The 23,527-nt window shown below is 40.9% G+C and overlaps 1 protein-coding gene across 6 annotated transcripts in view; it reads left to right on the top strand.

Annotated features, from left to right (window-relative positions):
- Positions 1-23,527, top strand: part of PCDH15 (protocadherin related 15) — a 1,266,541-nt gene that overhangs the window by 1,108,863 nt on the left and 134,151 nt on the right. The gene's annotated exons all lie outside the window — the stretch shown is intronic.

Below are 23,527 nucleotides of genomic sequence, written 5' to 3'. Positions count from 1 at the left end.
AGATCTATACAAAACGGCCCTAGAGAACCTAGCAGGTTTATCTCGCCAGATAAATCGGTTAATGCTGGACTGAAACTTGAGGAGATATGCCTTGGGGATAAGAAGAGGAAGGGCACGGAATAAATATAGTATCTTGGGGAGAATGGTCATTTTGATCACAGTAATTCTCCCCAAAAAAGAGATACCATAAGGGGACCAAGATTTCAATAGTTTTTTTTTAAATTAGCAATTAGAGGGGGGAAATTAAGATTAAATAACTCATTATAATCTCCAGAAAGCTTTATTCCAAGATAGGGAAGGGAAGATTGAGCCCAAGAGAAAGGAAATGTTTTTTTAACTGGTTCCAGCTCAGCAGGGGAGATTTAGTGAGAATTTAAAAGGATGTTGTAATTTTGTGTCTGCTAATAATGATCTCAGTGTATTTTTAGCAAAAATATAATTTTAATAAACATTTGGGCAACTTTCGCACAATCTAAGGAATCAGTAGCACCTTCTTTTTATTCTACCAGTCTTTTGTTTCCAGAAAATGTACAGTATAGGGGTATTTTCTCTGGAAACTGTAAGGGAGAAATAAATAAAATGAAAAATAGAAAAAATGGTCTAGTCACTTGAGTTTAGTGCAGGGCCTGGCAGTGAAAGGGTAAAATTTGCAAACAAATGTGTAATAGAAAGGCTGATTGGATCTACATCAAATAAAATAATATAAAAAAAAACTTGATACCAAATACCAAAAAATAAAATAAAAAAGTCCAAATACATCTAGGGGCCCATTTAAAGAGCAGCAATATTGGTGCTAACAAAGAATAAAAAACTAACAAAAAACACAGTGATGTGCTTTAACCACTTCCATACCGTGCCTATTCTGGCACTTCTCTTCTGCATGTAAAAATCGTGTTTTTTTTGCTAGAAAATTACTAGAAAATTAGAAAATAACCCCCAAACATTATATATATATATATTTTTAGCAGACACACTAGGGAATAAAGTGACGCTGATTGCAACTTTTTATCTCGCACGGTATTTGCGCAATCATTTTGTAAGTTTCATGAATTAAAAAATAACAAAACAGTAACGTTAGCCCATTTTTTTTGTATAATGTGAAAGATGATGTTACGCCGAGTAAACAGATACCCAACTTGTCACGCTTTAAAATTGCGCACACTCATGGAATGGCGCCAAACTTCAGTACTTAAAAATCTCCATAGGCGATACTTAATTTTTTTTACAGGTTACCAGTTTAGCGTTACAGAGGAGGTCTAGTGCTAGAATTATTGCTCTCGCTCTAACCTCACATGTGTGGTTTGAACAGTGTTTACATATGTGGGCAGGACTTACAGGTGCGTTCGACGTCCCCTCCCGCCGCCTATAAGAATGATTAAGCGGTGGAATCGATGATCATTCTTATGGTGCGCAGAATCGCCGCCTGAAAACAGTGATATCTGAATGATGCCTGTAGCTGCAGGCATCATTCAGATATCCCCCACTGAAGTCTAGGACGTCATATGATGTACTGTGGTATGGAAGTGGTTAAAAAGGTGCATTGCATTCTGCTAGCTTTGGGAATTCAAAGCTGTCCGAGAGCAAAATACTTATTAATTAATGGGGGAGAGGGAAAGCTAGTGGAAGATCCTGGTCAGATGACTTGTTAAAGTCACAAGAGAGGCTCTCCTCCAACCATGTAGATACCTCTATGGGGCTCTGCAGGCTTCACACAGGGGCCCACAGTTTATGACTAGGCCATATTATGCAGACTGCATTGTTTCCTAGTGGAGTATAATTGAGAGGGGATATCTCTTTATTATGCACTAGGGATGAGCTTCGAGTTCGAGTCGAACTCATGCTCGACTCGAACATTGCCTGTTTGCCTGTTCGGCGAACAACGAACAATTTGAGGTGTTTGCGGCAAATTCGAAAAGCCGTGGAACACCCTGTTAAAGTCTATGGGAGAAATCTAAAGTACTGTACTAATTTTATAGGCTAATATGCAAGTTATTGTCCTAAAAAGTGTTTGGGGACCTGGGTCCTGCCCCAGGGGACATGTATCAATTTACACTCTAGGGGTCCCCTTTGTTAAAGAGGTCTTCCAGATTCTGATAAGCCCCCCACCCACAAACCCCCACAACCACTGGGCAAGGGTTGTGGGGATGAGGCCCTTGTCCCCATCAACATGGGGACATCCTCCCCATGTTGAGGGCATGTGACCTGGTACGGTTCAGGAGAGGGGGGGCGCACTCTGTCTGCAACTCTTTTCTGTGGCCGGCCAGGTTAACGTGCTCGGATAAGGGGTCTGGTGTGGATTTTTGGGGGAACTCCACGCCATTTTTTTTTAATTTGGGGTGGAGTTCCCCTACTATCCATACCAGACCTGAAGGGCCTGGTAATTGAATTTGGCAGGAGGAAAAAATTGGTTATAGCCACAAGTCCGGTTTTGAATGACTTTTTTTCTTTCAGAAATGACACTTTGTGCAGGGACAGTTCTAAGTACGGGAAATATGCGCTATTTCACATGCTAACTTTACACCCCCCTAGGTACGAAATTTAAAGGAATATTTCACTTTTATTGTTTCACTTTTAGCATTATTAAATTCACTGCTCCCGAAAAACTGTCCGTTTTTAAAACTTTTTTTTTTTGCATTGATACATGTCCCCTGGGGCAGGACCCAGGTCCCCAGACACTTTTTAGGACAATAACTTGCATATTAGCCTTTAAAATTAGCACTTTATATTTCAAACGTTCGGGTCCCGTAGACTTTAACAGGGTTCTAAAGTTCACATGAACGTTTTGTGTGTTCGCAAGTTCTGGTTCGAACCGAACAGGGGGTGTTCGGCTCATCCCTATTATGCACCCATCAGGGTTTTGGGGCTTTCAGTTGGCCATAGCAGAGAACCTAATGGAATATGGACAAGTTGATGGGTTGCTAAACGGTAGGCGGAAGGAGGATGGCATTTTTACAGCATAACTGTGCTAAAACTACAGTTATCATTTAAGTATTGGTACAGGTCTTATTAGGGATCAGGTGGTGTGGAGAGTCCTCTCAACATTTGCATTAGTTTTTCATGCCTGGTACTGTGTTCTTGGTACCAAAAGCCAATGACTTAACCAGATAAATCAGATATTATCTCTTCATTGATTTACTGCAGTTTTCTCAAATCTGATAGGATGCCTTGGGTTTTCTGAATTGTGCACATTGTTTGATAGTGTACACTACTTTATTCAATAATGGTCAGTAGCCTAACAAAGATAGCTAGCTACATTTATATATATATATATATATATATATATATATATCTTTTCAAATGTAAGTTCAACCTGGTTTTGTATGTACACGATAGGCCTCATGATAAAGGATCAACTGGCCCTGACATCACAGAGAAACCACTGAATGAAAACATCTGTGATTAACAGGAGACTACAAAGCCTACCACAGTATCATTGTTGAATATTAATGTTTTGTTACTGGGCCAAAGTTGCAGCAAAAGAAGAACCAACCATCTGGCAAACCTTAGATAAATGACCTGTGCAAAATTCTTTATAATGCTTATAAAACCTTAAGCCATTTTGAATGTCATTGAAAATAATGTATCAACTCTATTGTCTAGCCAAGTAACAAAAAAGCACAAGGGAACATATTTCGTTCTGCAAATAAAATGTCATGCAGACAGAGAACTATTTAAGGTCATCGTTAAATGTCATTTTAACTTTGCTTTACACCTTTTTGTAGAGGTAATGCACCTTTTACTTAGTTATTTAAATGATTAGGTATTTAATGTAAATGCATGTTGAGGCCTTGCCCTCTAATGTTATATGTTTGCTTCTAGAGGAATTTATAACTATAGTAAGTAGTTTCGTTAATCATAAGACTAATGAAAACAACAATGCATGCTATATAATTGGTGTATTGTGACATTTAAATCTAAAATAACACTTGTATGGTGTGCTTTTAGTCAGTAATGATACTGGTCACATGATTTTGCACACTGCATGGGTATTAAGAAGAAAAGGATCCTAAATATGTTAAATCTGAGAATGGGGATGTGAGAATCTGCCTTGGTTTGATTCACGGTCAGTTTCATGAAACAGCGTTACAATTCAGAAAAACCTTTCCTTGAACCCTATTGAAGTTTATGATAGATGAACATTGATATTCAGTTTGTTCCTTTTGTGGGGTTAATAAACAAACTGCTGTCAAAATAAAGAGTCATAGAAAGCTGGGCCTTTCCATGATTTACATGTTACCAATGTAAAACTAAGCAAAAATACGAACAGCATAGCATACAGTAGGGAGAGGGCATTAAACTTTGAGTGGGACATTAACCACTGGACAACTGGGCAATTAAATCCCCTTAATAACCAGACCAATTTTCAGCTTTTCTTTGTTTCTGTTATAAAATTTAGCAAATTAGTAATTTGTCGTCATACATTTTGGCCAAAATGTATACTGCTACATATCTTTGGTAAAAATAATTATAAATTGGTTTATATTAATTGGTCTTTGTGAAAGTCCACAATCTATGGTGCCAATATCTGAAAATTGATCACACCTGAAGTCTCATTTCTTGAGACCCTAACATGCCAGAAAAGTAAAAATACCCCCAAAATGACCCCTTTTTGTAAAGAAGACATTCCAATGTATTTAGAAAGAGGCATGATGAGTTTTTTGAAGTTGTCATTTTTTCCTACAATTCTTTGCAAAATCAAGATTTTTTTTCTTTTTTTCCCCCTACAAAATTGTCATATTAGCAGGTTATTTCTCACACACAGCATATGCATACCACAAATTACACCCCAAAACACATTTTGCTATTACTCTTGAGTATGGCAATACCACATGTGTGAGACTTTTACACAGCATGGCAACATACAGAGGCCCAACATGAATGAATGAATGAAAAACTTATAAAGCGCGGCGCATGCGAACTGAATCGCTTCTGGGCGCTAGTTGTTTCGTGTCTCATGACAGGGAGCATCTGCAGGCGTTCTGGAGCACCCAGGCCAATTCTGATATTTCTCTCCTAAAAATCATAATTTATTTGCTAGAAAATTACATAGAACCCCAAAATATTATATATGTTTTTTTTTAGCAAAGACCGTAGAGAATACTATGGCGGTCGTTGCAGTTTTTGCATAATGTAAAAAATTATACCTAACGTCCTAACATGTCATCCTTCAAAATTGCACATGCTCGTCGAATGGTGCCAAACTTTTCTACTTAAAAATCCCCATAGGCCACGCTTTAAATATTTGTACTGGTTACATGTTTTTAGTTACAGCTGCTATGATCATTCTTATGGTGTAGGGAATCGCTGGCTGAAAAAGCTGATATCTGAATGATACTTGCAGCTGCAGGCATCATTCAGATATCCCTGCACAAAATCAAGGACGTCATATAAAGGCCGGTGGGCGGGAAGTGGTTAAAACACATTTTTTTTTTAACTCAAAGTTGTCCATTTATACAATATTGTTAACACATTGCATGTACATACCAAAAATAACACCCCAAAATAGATTCTCCTACTCCTGAGTATGGCGATACCACATGTGTGAGACTTCCACAGCCGGGCCACATACAGAGGCAGAGTACAGCCAAGTATGGCTGAGTATGGCTGAGCATGGCAGAGCATGGCCGGGTATTGCAGAGTATGTCAGAGTATTGCAGAATATGGCAGGGTATTGCCAAGTATGGCAGGGTATTGCCAAAAATGGCTGGGTATTGCCAAGTATGGCAGGGTATTGCCAAAAATGGCTGGGTATTGCCAAGTATGGCTGGGTATCACTGCGTATTGTAGCGTATGGCTGGGTATTGCAGGGTATTGCAGAGTATGGCTGGGTATTGCAGAGTATGGCAGGGTATTGCAAAGTATGGCAGGGTATTGCAGAGTTTGGCAAAGTATTGCAAAGTATGGCAGGGTATTGCAGAGTATGGCAGGGTATGGCAGGGTATTGCAGAGTATGGCAGGGTATTGCAGGGTATGGCAGAGTATGGCAGGGTATTGCAGAGTATGGCAGGGTATTGCAGAGTACCAGAGTAGTCATTTGACGGAGCGATCACGTGGTAAAGGGCCGCTATCAGCGGCCATTTACCGTGATCTGTGATGCACCGGGTCCTCCGGACCTGGCTGTTATGGACACTCCCGTGTGCATGCCCCAGGGGGCACGCGGGAGCACGATTCTGGGAGGACATCAATGTACGCCCTCCCAGAGTTAACAAATCGCCTTGTAGGCGTCATTCGTCTATGGGTGGGTCGTTAAGTGGTTAAAGACACACAAGCCCTTTAAAGGGTAAGTTCTTAAAAAAAATATTAATAATAATATTAAATGCACATTTTTTTGCAGTTAAAAGGTGTGGCTTTTTTGTGTAGCCTGTAAAGCATTGCATCAGCGATTAACAGATAACTGGGGCCATACAGGTCTCCTGCAGATCTGCCAGTATATCTGTGTACCTGTACATCCGGTACCATCAATCAGATACACTGACAGGAAGAATCAATGAACTACCACGGTGCTTCACAGCACTGTGGTTGTTCATTGGGAACTAAAGGCTGACAGCCACAAAGGATGTCGTGACTTGTAGTTCATTCACACACAGAGCTGTGTGAATGAATGACATGTTTGTGTGGGTGGAACCAACCATACTGCTGTCATGGGGGGGAGTGCAGGGATCGGGCAGCGGCTGCAGCATTGGGAACATGTTACATGTTACCCCCAAAAAATGGGATTGGAACTTATCCTTTAAATGACATGGTTGGGGGATGTTTTAAAGTGTACATTGTGTTACAGAATAGCACAATATTTACAAACAGCCTAAGGCCTCGTACACACGACCGTTTTCCTCGACAGAATCCATCAAGAAAATTAGTGGCAGAGCTTTTTTGCAGAGGAAAACGGTTGGGTGTATGTTTTTCATCGAGAAATCTGTTGAGGAACTCAACGAGAAAAAAAGAGAACAAGTGCTCTTTTTCCTCGATGGGAGTCTCAATTTCCTTGTCGTGTTCCTCGTCGGGCTGGTTTTCGACGAGAAACACATTCGTGTGTATGCTTAGAAACCCGCACATGCTCAGAAGGGTGGCGCCAGTGGAATCAAACTTCCCCTTTATAGTGCTTTCGTACGTGTTGAACGTCACCACATTTGAGAACGATGAGATTTGGTGTTATGTACCACGTACCTGGTAGCCAGAGCCTAGTCGCAGGAGAAGGCCTCTCTTACGGCTCCGGCTCGCGAGCCACTGGAGTGGGAACAGCAGGCTCGGGAGCGTGGCGGGGTAGGAGTGCCGAAGTAGCGTGTAGTAGCTGTGGGTTGCTGATTCCTTCTGGAGCGGTGGGACTGGAAACCACTGAAGCGGAGGAAGTGGGTCAGCGACCCTAGCTGAAGGTGCAGGCACAACGGCAACAGGATGGTAATGTGAGCTGGTTAGCGGACAGCAGATGATAGCAGACAAGCCAGGTCACAACGGATAATCAGGTAATCGGGTACAGAAGGCTGGAACGTAGTCGTAGTACAGGCAGGAGGGTCTGGCAGCGGTGGATCAATCAGATAAGCAGGGTCAACGGAAGCCAAGGTTGGAGAGGTACGGATGGTCAGCAAGCCGGGTCAGAAGGTTCAAACAAACAATCAGGTTTCAGATGCAGATAAACACTCAGAAGCTGCAGATCAGACAGCAATGTGCTGGGAAGACAAGTGAGCTTTTAAAGGAGATTTGGCGACTTCCCGTTGTGCACGGGCGCACGCCGTTGGCGCATGCGCACGCGCAATGGACACGCGATGGCGCGCAGTTACAGGTGAGCGCTGCTGTCTCAACCGAATGGTGGTCCGGCGAGATTGAGAGGTAAGTCCCTGACATTTGGTCTTGACAGTGTGTATGCAAAGAAAACTTGTCAAGTTTCTCGACAAGCCTAACAAGGAACTCGTCGAGGAAAATTATGTTTAATTTATGATGAGTTCCTCGGTTGTGTGTACGAGGCCTCAGAGAAGAATACGGGGAAGTGTGCATTAGTAATACTGGCACACAGCTGGCACACAGCTGGCTGCTCTGCTCCTGGAAGGATGTACAGTAAGTGTAAGAAGATGCTTTCAGCCAAATATCTATTGGGTGTGATTTGACTGTATTGGTTTGCCCCTTTGGGAAAATCACCCTACCCACAGTGTGTTTACATGCTATGAATATCATGGTTATGAATAAGGTTTTTTAACAAAAAGCATCTGCTGCAGTAGCTTGCATCCTTTACCCTTTATCAATAAAGCACTTTTATCGGGAGGATGAGTTGCCGACTCTTCACCTTATACTCTAAAAAGTGTATCATGTATTGCTAGCCTTACATTACAGTAAAAGTAACAAAACAAGGAAAGGGAAGTTAGAGAATACAGCAATAAATATCAATGGAACACATTTACGTGAAACGTCAACAAGAAAAAACTCTCAGCAGTGACGGCCCAGCTGTAAGAAATAAGGATATATAAAGAATAATTCCAGAGATGACTAAAAGTGGTCCTGAGTATCATTAGAATGAGTTCTGGTAAAATACCAGACGGTCAAAACAAAGCTCTGTTTCTGTAGATTATAGCCTACCAATAAACAGAGTGACGTTTAATGAAATCAACTTTTGGACTTTTCCATATGCTTCTGGTGCTTTATTTCCTTCACACCAGTGAGTTACATGCTACCATATCACTGTTACACCTCAGAGAGCTGCCTAAAACAGAATATTTATGTATTTAAATTGGGTTTCAGATGGATTAATCATTTAAACAAATGATCCAGTACCCCACACTTTCCCTGTACCTTACAAATTACTGCCTGTGTCTCTGTAAAAACTTACTTTACTTCCTAGCCCAGTGACCACACAGAATGAAAAGATCTACAGTGGAGACACAGACAGCATTATATACTGTAAGTAAATCACTTTAAAACATGTGGAACTGTAAGGCCCCGTACTCACGACCAAACATGTCTGCTGAAACTGGCCCGCGGACCAGTTTCAGCAGACATGTTTGGTCGTGTGTAGTTACGAGCGTACAGAATTTCACCGTACATTTGCCCGCCGGGCCATTTTTAAGCAGACATTTATTTGCAAACTTGTTTTAAAACCGTCCGCTCAAATCCTGTCCGAACGGACATGTTTGGTGGTGAGTACACAAAACCAACGTACAAAAACCCCGCGCATGCTCAGACTAAATGAGGCCACGGGAGCGCTCGTTCAGGTAAAACTCACGTTTGTTTGGGATATGGCACATTCGTCAATAGAAAGATTAATTCTAGCAATAGAACACTGAAGCAAACCACACAATAAACAACGCTTGATGCCGTCGTTTTATTCATTCTTCTCTTGCTATAAATAATCAGTTATTTAGCTCATGTTATTTCAACTGAGTTGTTCCATACTGAAAAGTGACATTTGTTAGCTGTGATGTAGTAATATTTTAGCAATCTTTTATTGGCCCGACGTATCATATTTTTACTGGTCCTCCACATGTATAATTTTTTGCTTTTAATGTTTAATGTTTATCTTTCCCACTTTATTCATGTGTTTATAGTTATGTCACCATTTAGAATATTTTAATAGGAAATTGTTTGGATTTTGCTTTTGTTTGTATATTTAACTGGATTATTTTGAAGGTTGTTTAAATTGTCTACCATGTTGGCACACCAAATGCCCCCCCCCCCCCCCCCCCCCCATGACTTAGTGAATATTTTAGATTAAACATTTTATTTGTTTGTAATGTTTGATGCCTAAAATAATACCCACAGTATTACAAACAATAGGCACGTTTTTAAAATCAACAAAAAGGCTTTTATTTTAGCAAATTATAAAAAGGAACAAAAACAGAATGGCAGCACTTGAACAGCTAGCAAAATACATGCAAACTTGCATTGTCAAACATGGTGAAGGCTAAACTAGCCAACCTCAGGAGGCACACAAACTCAAATCTGAAGCAGCAGCACATAACCAAAGGAACCCAAGCTGTGGTAGTCCAAACAAGATGCCATTTGTGGGGGATCAAATGGAAGGCAGGGCATCAACGTCTCCTCTTCCTTGCAACCTTCCTTCCAGGCTGCCTTACAGCGGGTCTTCCCTGGGCCTTTGCAGGTGGGGATGATGTGGCAGCAGGAGTATGATGTTCAGCAAGCCGGGCCGGGTCACATAGCCCAGTGTCTGGGGTCAGCAGCTCCCTCTGCATCCACCAAAGGGCCTGGTTGATGATGCCCTTGGCCAATTGCCTCTGCTCCTCCGTGCCTTTATTCAGATCATGTGCCACGGAGGCACTGTAGGCCTCAGTGGGGTTGAGGGGGGCCCTCATGATGGCACTCGCCTCCTTAATCATTTGGAGGCTGGCTTCCTCCACTGCCCCCAATTTCTTCTTTCGGCCTGGTGGCCTAATATAAAGGGGAGGAGCCTGGCTGGTGGTGGTTGTCCTGGGGAGCTGCTCAACGCCACTGGGCCCGGCCTCCTCCTGGCTGCCACTGACCCCTTCGGCCTGGCTGTCAGTGAGGAGAGGATCTGCCACCTCCTGGCTGGTCTCTTCTTCCTGTGTAAAAAAAAGGGACATGTTGTAATATATTTCGAAATATAATCACTCACATTTTCATGCTTGAATCTTATTTTTTGCCTTGAATTTAAACTTGAAAACAGACTCACCCTCTGACCCCTGCAGTTGTCATCCCTGACACCTATTTGTTTGCCCACGACTTTAGATTTTTGCTTCCCAGCTTGTATTTTATTAACCAATATCAAGTCAAGAATCAAACAATAATTAATATTATTCCATAAATAGTTAGGAAACTACTATACCTCATCATCGTAGAGGCGCAGATCTGCCTCTCTGTCAGCCAGGCCCTCTTCATCCGACTCTGCAGGGCTGTTGTGATCTGGGGAAGTCCCGCTAGAAGGTAGCGTGGAGGGAAGGCTGGGATTCAGACTTGACATAGATGGCCTGCCTTCCAGTTGATCCCGCAAAAATGACATCTGGCTGTAATACCACAGCTTGGGTTCCTTTGGTGGTCTTGCTGCTGCTCCAGATCTTAGCTGCTTTTGGTGAGCTTTGTATGCTCTCCTATATGTGCCCCTGAGGTTGGCAAGTTTATCCTTCACCATGTTGGCACTGCATTCTGGCACCCATGTCCTCATGTATGCTGCTAGCTGTTCAAGTGCTGCCGCTCGTACGTCCTTGTTGTGGTAGGTGGGCTGCTTTGAATCCCACAGGATGGGCATTTCCCTAAATTTATCCAGCAAGTGCTGGATAATCTCTTGGGTCTGCAGGAGATCCATTGTTAAATCTTGATTTATTGATTTTTATTCTAGATTACAAAAAGAAAAAGAAACCAAAAACACAATTAAAAAAAGCCTCAGCATTTACATTGATAGAATATGTTGTTTAAAAAGTAGTACCTATATAGAAATACAAACACAGTGTCTCTTGTTTTGAAAATGCTGGCCAGCTCGGCCCCATTGGTTGGTTGTAGCTAACATTTTTTTTATACATGCCGCCCCTTTGGTTACATTGCAGTAAATAATTGAAATCTAGAACCATACACAATTATTACAAATGACAGCATTCATCAAGGCACTATTGCATGTGTAGATATCCTGCCCCTCAGCATTGATTACATGAAAGAAACTTCCTAATGACCTCTGTCCAACCAACACAGAACAATACTTGGCCTGATCTGAATACACCCTACATAATTGATAATGAGTCACAGCATTTTTCACCTCTCTATTTTGTGATGTCTACAAAAGCATTTGGGTCTGAAAATCACATTCTGGTATCCAAGAGACATAATAGCTTAATAAAACTGTGCAACCAACAGACCAAACCCCCATCCCATGGCTCTACATTTTATAGCCCGCTGCTGATCCCATGTTTAAATTTATTACCTGCCTCTCTCAAAATCCTCGTTTGTTACGCTCGATGAATTAACACGTAACCTACGTAATCACGTCAAGCGCCTTTTATCCACTCCGCGTATGTATGAAACGCCGCCCTCGTCACCTTTGCCATGCCCCTAATCAATTGAAAAAGTAAATATGGCGTTAACTGTGTAGGTTCTGGAATCGCGCGAATATTCTCCGCGTAACCTACGTCAATACGTTGTTGGCATTCGCGACACTCCGCATATGCAAGAATCCCCGCCCTCATCTCCGCCCCTGACGGGACATTTCCTCGTTTCCACGCCCCTAATCTCTGTGTGAAGGAAAGATGGCGATGTCACACAAGCGGGCACGGAGCTCTCATGGCGCAAGTGAAGGGACAGAGGCAGGACCGTCCCGATCCAGGCCTAAAAGATATAAAGCCACTAATATGGCGTTTGAAGAAATGGTGGAGTTGGTTTACATCATGAGGAGGAAGGATTATGATGGTGAATGTGGGCCCTACAAAACACCGAACCGTAGAAAGTCACACATAATGGACAAGGTGGCAAGGAGAATGAGGAGAATGTTTGGTGTCACCAGGTCCAAGGAGCAACTCCGGAAGCGTTGGTCCGATTTAAAATTGAGGGAGCCACATCACATGAAGAAGATACTCAAAATTCTGCGGAAAAGTAAGTCCATATTATTTAAGGGGGGGGGAATGTCTGCAATAATGTGTTGACATGTATTTTTTCACATCTGCCTCCTTGGCATGCTTGTACTTTTGAACACGTGTAGATACTGTATTGTGTTTATGTAAAATAACAACCTTTACCAAATTTCGTGAAATAGTAAACACGCGTAATATGACATTGTTTTGCAAAAATGCGACGTTACTCCAGGAACAACACACCTGGACATGGCTGACTGGCCCCAAACTTGGTTTTCAAACATTGTTGAATAGCAAAATCACAGAAATTAAATTGAGTGAATGTGACAGGCAAACAAGATTCATTCTCCAAAATGCAAATAAAGCTGATGTTTTAACATCTGGAAATGCAAAGCACCTGTGTCTCAACAATCAAAGGATATTTATTTGGAGGGTCGACGAGAATTAATTTTTTGGGGGAACATCCATGTGTGTCACTTCTTTGCAAAAAAGGGGCAGGATCAGAGCTTGGCCTAGAACTACGCCAAAAATGGAGGATTGCTGAAAGAATAAACAAACAAAAATCATCATAAATGTATCGTCTATGCAATGTGTGCGATTTATGATATCCAATATCTGTGTGCTGATGAGTATACCTTTTTTTTTTCCTTATTTCTTATAGGGGAAAGAAGACGCCAGCAATTGGAGGAGGCAGAGAGGGCCAGACACCCACAAAATCAAACACCTCCACATGTTGAGGAGGAGGAGGATGTGGAAGGAAGAGAGGAGGATATGGAAGGAAGAGAGGAGGATATGGAAGGAAGAGAGGAGGATGTTGAAGGAAGAGAGGAGGAAGACTTAACTCTGGATTTAGAATTCGGTGAAGATGAGGCGGAACTGGACGAAGCAGAATTGCGTGATTTTGAAGGGGTAGTGATGGATAAAGAAGGAGTTCTGGAAGAAGATGGAGGAGTCGTGGATGATGAGGGGGAGGTGGTGGAAGAAGGAGGAGTCGTGGAGGATGAGGCTGAGGTGGTGGAAGAAGGAGGAGTGATAGAAGATGAAGAAATTGGGGATGTGGAAATTATCAGGCCATCAGGTCAGTGTCACCCCAATATTAATAGGGCCAAACATATGCAGATAGGCCGGAAACTATTTACATATTTTGAATGCCAATTTGTTTGTTTTTAGGGGATGAAGATGGTGTAGCACATTTTTCACGTGCAAGTGCTTCTATAATTGTACAGCAAGTAATGGAGTGCAGCACGGAAATGGACAATATGCGGGAAAGGATGGTCGTCATGGAGCAGAATGTGCGAAATGTCATTTCAGAGTGTAGCACGGAAATGGACAACATGCGCCAAAGGATGCTAGTCATCGAACAGAATTACAAAAATATCATTGACATGATGGGCCGTGTCAAAGACTGAAACACAAAAGCCCATCCCCCGCCCACAAAACCCTTTTTAATTTTTGTACTTTATAATACGCCAAAATTTCTAAATGCACACACAGTGTGCCAATATGTGCTATCTGCCATCACAGACTATCTATTGTCTGTGCTTTGTGGGTACAAACCCCTCCTCGATCCTCAAGTAGTTGAGAGGAAGAAGGGTTTGCTCCCACAAAACACAGACATTGATCACCCATGATGTCAGATAGCACATGTGGCCATTTGTCTGTTTAACCAATGACATTTGGCGATTTCTCACTGAATGTGTGCATTTAGAAATTTTGGCGTGTTCCAGTGTGAAAGCACACCATCCATGACTGACTGCTGTTCTTTTTTTAGATTTTTGTTTGGTGTTGATCTTTTTTGGTTTGTAAATGTTTACAGTTTCAGATCACAAAACGAACAAGAAATCTCACCTAAAGAAATAAGTTAACGAATTTTCTTTAAAAACGAAAAAAAAATTTTGTTGTGTTAAAATCTTTTTTAAAAAATTATACACAAACAAATACAAAGCCAAAAAATGTTTTGTAGAAAAACAAGACCCAAACATTTCTAAATGTAAATAAATGTCTTTAAAAAAAAAAAAAAAAAAAAAAATTAAAAAATAACCAAAAAATATTCAACATAAATTATTCAGGGTTATTGAAAACCAAACTAAATAATAAGTTTCATTTTGAACAAAAGTATAAAATAATTATGTTTAGAAGTGTGTATATATATATATATATATATATATATATATATATATATATATATATATATATATCTATCTCTAGAGATAGATATATAGGAGACAAGCCAAAAAATTCTGGCGTATAGTTTCAGTGAAATTATTCTTACATTGTGTTTCGATCAGTATTATTGCTAATCACTGTCAATAAAGACAAAAAACTAAATAATTCAAAGCCAATATTTTCTCTAAAAAATTAGCAGAAAATGTTTTCAGCCAAAAAATACACATTTCTTGTTGAAAAATGACTAAAATAAAAAAATTTAATTGTGACATCAAAAGCAGAAAAATGAGTGGCTTCTTATTTCTAGACTGAATACCCAGTTAGTAGATGAGTGAATAATGTGCAAATGTGGTTAGTTAATACATCTGAGTAAGTAAATTTGGCACTAGAAGTGCACTATTTTTGGAGAGAACCTGGAAGACAGAAAAATAGAGAAAAAGCAGTAATGACAAACAACTGTATAAAGTCCAATGGTCTAATTATTTATTAGTTGTGAGAATATTCCTTTCTTTGGGGGGCCGAATTAGAAAGAAATATGATCTGGCATAGCAATGGCCCCCCGACCCATGAAGTACTCAACATATTTGTCGCGTACCTCACGAGCAGATTGGGGGGGCCAAGCCAGCGCGACCAGTGTCCAGGCCAGGAATGTTCTCTGAGGGTAGTCCTGCCTCAGAGCCCATGGAGGCTAGGTACGTCTGGGAGTGCCTGCGTAGAAAATTGTGCAAAATGCAGCAGGCAAATATAATGGTGTTCAATTTATATTCCGCCAAATGTATCGATGTCAGGAACAGGCGGAACCGGTTGGAGAGTATCCCAAAGGCATTCTCGACTACCCTCCGAGCCCTGGACAACCGAAAATTGAACACCTTCCTCTCTAAGGTGAGGGTCCTCTGGGGAAAAGGCCGCATTAGGTGAGGTCCAAGGCCGAAAGCCTCGTCCGCTAGGAACACAAACGGAAGTCCTTCCACATTATCTTCATCTGGTGGCAATGCCAGACCACCAGTTTGGAGACGATCATAGAAATCAGTCCGTGAGAACACTCCCCCATCTGACATCCGGCCGTTCTTCCCCACGTCCACATATAGAAACTCATACTGTGCCGACACCACCGCCATCAACACAATACTATGATAACCCTTGTAGTTATAATAGAAGGACCCCGAGTGGGGTGGGGGCACAATGCGGACGTGTTTCCCATCTATTGCTCCACCGCAGTTAGGAAAATCCCACCGCTCGGCAAATTGGGAAGCCACAGACTGCCATTCCTGTGGTGTGGAGGGTAGCTGTGGGGACAAACAAAAAAAGAGATTTAGTACTTTGGCACATAAACATTGCAAACATAATCCTACAAGCATCCTTGTGCAACTTTACATTTTTAAAATAGCTTTTTCAAATTATGAAGGGAGAATTTCGGGGCACAAATATATAGGCCCACTTAATTAATAAGAGACTCCCCAGCCCTCTGATGGGGACAAAAACACTTTGAAGGGGGGGTGTTTAAACTGTTTTTAGAAAACAAAACAAAAAAAAAAAAAGTGGCAAGGTGGGGGTTGGCCCGAAGATAGCATGCTGGACAGGTTAATATTGGGTAAGATCCAAATATGCAGGTAGGCCAAAATAAAAAGAACATGTAAAAGCTGATATCAACATGCATAGGGAGAAAAGGGAACGTTAGTTAAACACACAGCATATCTGGGAAATTAAATAAAAAGTTAGTTTGCCACATTATTAAAGACACATTGTGAGGTTAAAATGAGGGAACTTACCTTAATATACTCCTCGTGCAGAACTTTGATGATGGCAGCACACGTGTCCGGTATGATGACCCCAAGCGCCTGCGGAGAGATGCCTGTCGAGAACTTGAGGTCCTGCAGGCTCCTCCCAGTCGCCAGGTACCGCAACGTGGCAATAAGCCTCTGCTCGGCCGTGATGGCTTGGCGCATCACAGTGTCCTGCCTCATGATATAGGGGGACAGAAGATCCAGCAGACTGTTGAATACGGGGTCCGTCATGCGGAGAAAATTCCTATAGTCATTAGGATTATTCTCCTGGATTTCCCTAAGCAGAGGCATATGTGAGAACTGGTCACGCTGGCGCAACCAATTCTTGGTCCAGAAACGCCTCCGCCCCCTGTTTCTGGCCAAAGTACTGGAATAATGAACATATCCAGCAGCCATCCCATAAACAGCACCAACTCGCGAAAATTGACGCTGCTGCTCCATCATGGCTTCAAACCGGCCGGCTGGTCAGTCAAGAACACACTCCAACAGAAAGCACAATCAAATCCAGCGGGACCTGCAAAGAACGCACGACACACAGATACGAACGCACAGTACGAAACTGCAAAGCAGAACGAACTGCACGCCTGTACCCGAATGCCAACTATGTACCCACAAGCACACGCACTGAACGAGAAAATACTACCTGCGAAAGCCTGGAGACCGAGAAGCGCAAATCAGCTCTAACCAAACCTTCACTAACACGAGCAAAGCCGTAACTAGCAAAAGCGGAACAGAGGGCGTCGCCATTGACTTTGGCCTTTCCCTTTATAGTGACGTCAAACGTGGATTACGTGCACGCGTTCAGGTCTGCAGGGAAATATGGTCCGCTGGTGTGTACAAGCCAGCGGGCCAAATGAAAAAACAGCCTTGTACGCCGGAAACAGCCCGTCGGACATTTCGAGCGAACATGTTTGGTCGTGAGTACTCGGCCTAAGTGTTCCCAGTTGGACTGCCTATCCACTGGATTATTTGTGAACTTTCTTTGTATTATTTTAATACAAGTTCTTTCATTGCACTGGGACTGAGTGTGTTATTCCTGCCACGCTGCACCCCACCTATAAGCAGTGGTGCTGCTTCTCTAATAGAAAGTTATTTTAATATCACAATAATAAGAACATTTACATGGGGTATTGTTATGCATTTTTAATATATTTGATTAAAATGCATAAAAATGTATAATGTACATGATTACTGCTCAACCCTTTTTCTTACTAAGACTGTAATGTTTGTTTATGTATTGATGGTACCAGTACCAGTCTGGCACCTCATTTTATTGGCCTTTGTATAGTCACATTAAATATTTAATTGCATAATTTTGTACTGAAAGAGTATAATTTAATGCTATCATGCCACCAGCTTGCGAAATATTGTAAGCAGTTTTAGTGTGTGAATAATTGCATAATACACAATGAACGTATTACCTGAAAAAAAAAACACAATGAATTTATTACCTGTAAAAAAACGCAGCAGCCAACTTCACATTCTATAGGTTTTGCAAGAAGACATGATAATGTATTGTCAGTCCACCGTATACACCAACAAATAACCAGGCAGTGTTTGAGCATTAACAATGTGTGTATTCACAAAAAAATACTTCTCCAATTTTTCTTTATTCCTTCAATAAATAAAGCATTTACTGACATGTCACTTCCTACAGAGATGCAGTTCTATTTAAGGAAAATGACATAACACTGTTTTTCTGTCTTTGCATAACATAAAATTTCCTTAAGGACAACCAGCTGCACAATGTTTTGGAATTAATAGATGTATTCAAACAAAGATAAATGCAGTTATTTTTCTGAACAGAATTTTGTTAGTTTGCCCTTGAGCAGGAAATAACCTCAATTATTCAGTGTAAATACAAAGAAAGTCATGGGTCAAATCATTTATGCCAACTTTACAGAATTATACTCTTTTGAAAAAAAAATGTAATTGTTTTGTTCTGACTTTGAGTGCCTAAATAAATTAAAATAGTCTTACGATTTTTTCCTGAAGCAATGACAGATTCTAATTCTAGTGTACTAGCACACTAGCACTTTTTATGGTTACTTAAAGATGACATGTCATATGAAATACAAGTTGCTGACTGCCATCTACATGGCTGTTAAGTCAGTCTAGATATGAGTTGCTGATCCCAAGCAGGAACAAAGATTAGAAGTTCTAACTTAATTTTTCTTTCTTTTTTTTCCACAAATAATTTTTCAGCAACATGCTTCTTCCAGGTCAGTAAAAGTGTTAACGTTTAAAAAAGGGGTTCAGCTATGGAAATCTGCACATTTCTCACATGACAGGATTTTTCTGTTGTAATTGAAGTTTGGCAAAAAAAATATTCCCTTTTATTCACTGGAGAATACAGCTCTTGCAAGTGTAGGATACTAGGTACAGCTAAAGAACCAAAAAGGGTAGCATACTGGGTGGCTCTTGATTGTTACCAATCCCCCCACTAACCCACTGTAGGACATTCGTTTTTGTTTATTTCACTTCATGCAATTCCCTGGTTGGGTGGAAATCTGGGATGCTGATTCTTCCACGACCACCCCATTTATAGTATGCAGGCACTTTGCCCTGCAAAGTTTGGCCAAGAGCAATCTGGCCATTTTTGTTGATGGTTTCTGCTCTCACTGAAACAAGAAATCCCAGAAGCCAGCAATGGCAGAAATGCCAGAAGCCAGCAATGGCAGAAATGCTGCCAGATTCATCATCTACATTACCTCACTGGATCAGCTGAACTAGGGGTGCTGCCAGGTCAAAGCTCCACATCAAGCTACCTATAATGCTGGGTGGTTTTCAGCTCAAGCAGCCAGGGCTATAATACCCCTTGTTGGAGGAGCCTACCCTACACTGTTACAGATTTGAAGACATTGTTATCAAAGATTGGGAGGCAGAGATTATCTTGTTTGCCTCAAATGCAGTTTGGTGATAGGGATTTTTTTTTACAATGCTGCAAATTAACACCAGCGTAACCATTCACATGTTTTGGTTCTACATTCCCAGCCTTGGGTATTCTAGGGTGATCCTCATCCTTGGACTCCCCAGTGTCCTATCTGAAAGGTTTTGTAGGATTGGTAGAATGTGCTTTTTCACAGTCATGGTCGAATTAGAGGATTCCAAGGTCTTCTCAGGTAAAGAACACATTGTCGGCAGGTAAAGATAAGTCCAGTACAGGGTCAACCTCCTCAAGGAGTAAGGATGAAGTGCTCGCATCAACTCCAGGAGAAATGGTGTTGATGCAAATTAAGTCGTTAACAGATGCATCAGTATCTTTTTGGCTGTATAAGTTGAAGTGTTCCCCTAAGGTTTTCCTTGACACTTATTTTTTGATGATTTTATCTATAAAGAGGTGGAAGCCATTGACATTTGTTCTGCTGTGCTTTTTTGTACATTACCCCTTTGAAGAGGAGTTTTCCAAAAAACTGGGGACCTCCTCCTATAGTTATACTGGAGAAAAATACTTAATTTCAAAATCCCACAGATTGGAAGGCAGAAGCTGTTACTACATTTATTTACACAGTGTTACCCGTTTATTATATTTAAGATTTAATATCTCAAAGATATGATGTGAGTTAAATGAGAGTTCTTTGACCAAGAATGAAAGCTTTAACACAATAACATTTATTGGAGAGTAGTTGAAAATCTATCTAATACACAACCATCTATCTATAGTCTACACCAAGGGAAAAAATATTAGGTTAAAATAAAAGAATTACATGAAGGAATGCAGAGTACAGTAAAACCCTGGTTTGAGAGTAACTTGGTTTGAGAGTGTTTTGCAAGACAAACAACATTTTTAATAACTTTTGACTTGATATACAAGCGATGTCTTGATATAAGAGTAGAGTCATGTCACAACTGGGTATAAAAGAGAAGAGAGGCGCTTGTAAGTGTAGCAGTATGGTTACATTTAATGAAGGTACAACATTTAGTAACTTATTGCTACACTTAGAGGTGCCTCTCTTCTCTTTTATACTCTGTAGCTCCTGCTGGATTTGGCTTATAATTGCCTTGTGGAGGCTACCATTTGTGGATGGACATTTTATGGTTACACAACCTGGTCACATCAATCTTTTTTTTTTTTTGTACAAAGAGTTATATTGAAAAGGTACATCAATAAACAAAAAAGAATACACAAGAGAAAAAAAAAACAGTGGTGGACACACCATAAGCTATCAAACATCAGAAACAGATAGTCCGTAGACCTGAGATCAATCCGGCTTCTAGGGATCCAAAGCGAATCCAGAAGACCGGCAATAGAATGTCCTCAACACAGGTGGCCTGCTAAATTAACCTAATGCTGGCTTAGGTAACATACCGGCTAACACCTCGGGGTAAATATAGAACTTAAAAGCAAAGTTGCTATACAATACACAACATTACAAAAAAAATAAAAAATAAGATAATACCTAAAATAACAAAAAAAAAGAGACAAAAAAAAGTTAAAATTCAAGCAGGCACATAGCAGAGGATATCTGTTTTTCAAAATATAAAATGAATAATGCATCCTGTGTCCAGGGCCGACAGGACCAAGCCTGAGGGCCCAAGCCACAAAGAACAAAGAAAGAGAGGATGAAAAGAAAGAGAGTCAACTAGATAAGCAGCATGAACAAGTGGCAATAAAGAGAAAGAGGAAAAGAAATAGAGAAAAGAAAATAGAAGAAAGAAAGAAAGAAAAATAGAAAGAAAGAAAGAAAAAAAGAAAGAAAGAAAGAGAGAAGGGGTCCACTGGGCGGGGGGAACAGAGACCTATCAAAGAGAAAGCAGTGTCGGGTTAAATCGTGAAGGGTGGTTGTTAGCCACCCAGGGTTGCCATACCCTGAGAAATTTATCGTGGGTATCTGCTAACACAGCAGTTAGTTTCTCGTTAACCATAATATCATTAATGCAGTTTTTAACTGCTTCGAAAGTGAGAACCGGGGTCTTCCAGGCCCTTGCAATGATCAATTTAGTTGCAGTAAAAACATGCGCCGCCACCTGGCGTTCAGGGCGGAGAAGCTCCGTGATCGGTTTCCATAAAAGGGCCTCAAAAGGGTCCTTCTTTAGGTTGGTATCAAAGAGGTTGCGGAGCAACGCATAAACTCTAACCCACAATCTGCATACCCTGGGACAGGTCCACCAGATATGTGCCATAGTACCCTCCTGAGAGCATCCACGGAAACACAAAGGAGAATAAGAAGGTATGAAACTCGCCAGTCTGGCCGGGGTATAGTACCACCTATAAAACACTTTTTAAGCGTTCTCCTGAAAGAGATCATTGGTAGAGCATTTAGACAATGCCATGGTCATAGCCTGCCAATCTTCCGGATCAAGTTGCCTCCCAAGTTCAGCCTCCCACTGAAGGTGGTAAGGTCTCAAGGGCGGTCTCCTAGATTTGATAATCTCTGTATAAATGAGAGATATGAGTCCCGGGGAATGGGGGCGTGATCTACATAAGCTTTCAAAGGGGGTCATGGTATAGGGGGTAGGTTGGGATCTGATTAGGCTCTGAAGGAAATGTCGAAGTTGCAAGTAACAATAGTGTTCCCTGAGGGGAATATCATGGGAGGAACCTAAAAGTGAATACGAAATAATCTTGGTTGGGGAGAGCATAGAATGAAAGCCATGTTCAGTCCACCATGCAAAGCCATGTTCAGTCCACCATGCAAACTGCACATCAATCTTTTTATATGGACTATAAACTGAAGGACCTATAAATAAATGTTTTTTGTAACAAATCATTTGAGTTTCCATTATTTCTTATGTGGAAATTTGCTTTGATATACAAGTGCTTTGGATTACAAGCATGTTTCTGAAACAAATTATGTTCGCAATCCAAGGTTTTACTGTATATTCCTTAAAGCATTAATCTACAAACATATTCAGTTACAAGTTACAGGCACTTCTGTGATGCCATGTTGCACGCCTTCCATAGATGCAAGCTAAATGAAATATATTCATAATTACAATATTTTACAGCTATTAATGTAGATTTAACATAAGGCAACAACAGTTTCTGCACAGATTGTTGCTGCATCTGGTTTAGCATCAGCACTTGTTTCATAAACCTTAACAAAGCAGGTTAAACTCTTACAAAAGGGTCTAATGAAGTAACAAGTTTCACATACAGGGATGGTCACCATTATGATTACCTAGTATAGTGCAATTGCATCAATTTAAATTTATTTCCCCACTGTGATTTTTCCCTTTTTGTACTATATTTTTATGTATTAAAGTACACAAGGTATTCCACCATTCAGAGCATTTCTTCATTTACATGCAGCAATACCTTAGATCATGGGTCTTCAAACTACGGCCCTCCAGTTGTTCAGGAACTACAATTCCCATCATGCCTAGTCAAGTCTGTGAATGTCAGTGTGTTACAATGACTCATTGGGATGTGTAGTTCCGCAACAGCTGGAGGGCCGTAGTTTGAGGATCCTTGCCTTAGATTATCTTACACTACTTTAATATACTGTATCTATTAGTCTTAATTCAAAGAAGTTTATGGGTACAAAAATGCTCTGCTATCTTTCAAGAGAAATTACAGGCAAAATAAAGATGTTTCAGGGTGCTGCTTACACTGGCCCCACACTATGCATATTTTGCTACATGGGTGGCACTATTGCCACCTGCCCACCTGAAATCCTTTTGTTGAAAAATCGAAGAAGCTGGATGGAAACTTATTGGCTGAACAGCGGCAACTGGTGTTGGCATGGCAACTTGTGCCAGCTGCCAAATTACCATATCCCCAGTGGGAGATTTATCTAACTGCACTGTATAATGTGGATGGAGGGATCTGTTTGATTGCAAGCTGAACAAAAAAATATTTAACTGTGTTTAGCGAGCATAAGTCACAATAAACATTTTTACATGTTCCCTAAGGAAAAAAAAATCTTCACTTTTTGAGTTCATTTGGAGGCACTTGGCAGGGTTTAGAGGGGGCTAATCAAGCACAATGCACATCTGCCACAATGGGAATGTACTCTGATAAGGAAAGAAACAGGACACAAGCTGCATGTGGCAAACAATCATGTAGTCAGCTTTATTCAAGTATCTTCAGTTAAATAAAGAACTGCAACATTTTCATCT

This window comes from Rana temporaria, chromosome 8 (assembly GCF_905171775.1).
Source record: "Rana temporaria chromosome 8, aRanTem1.1, whole genome shotgun sequence".
Taxonomy (NCBI): Eukaryota; Metazoa; Chordata; class Amphibia; order Anura; family Ranidae; genus Rana; species Rana temporaria.
This window is presented reverse-complemented; position numbering and strand designations above follow the sequence as displayed.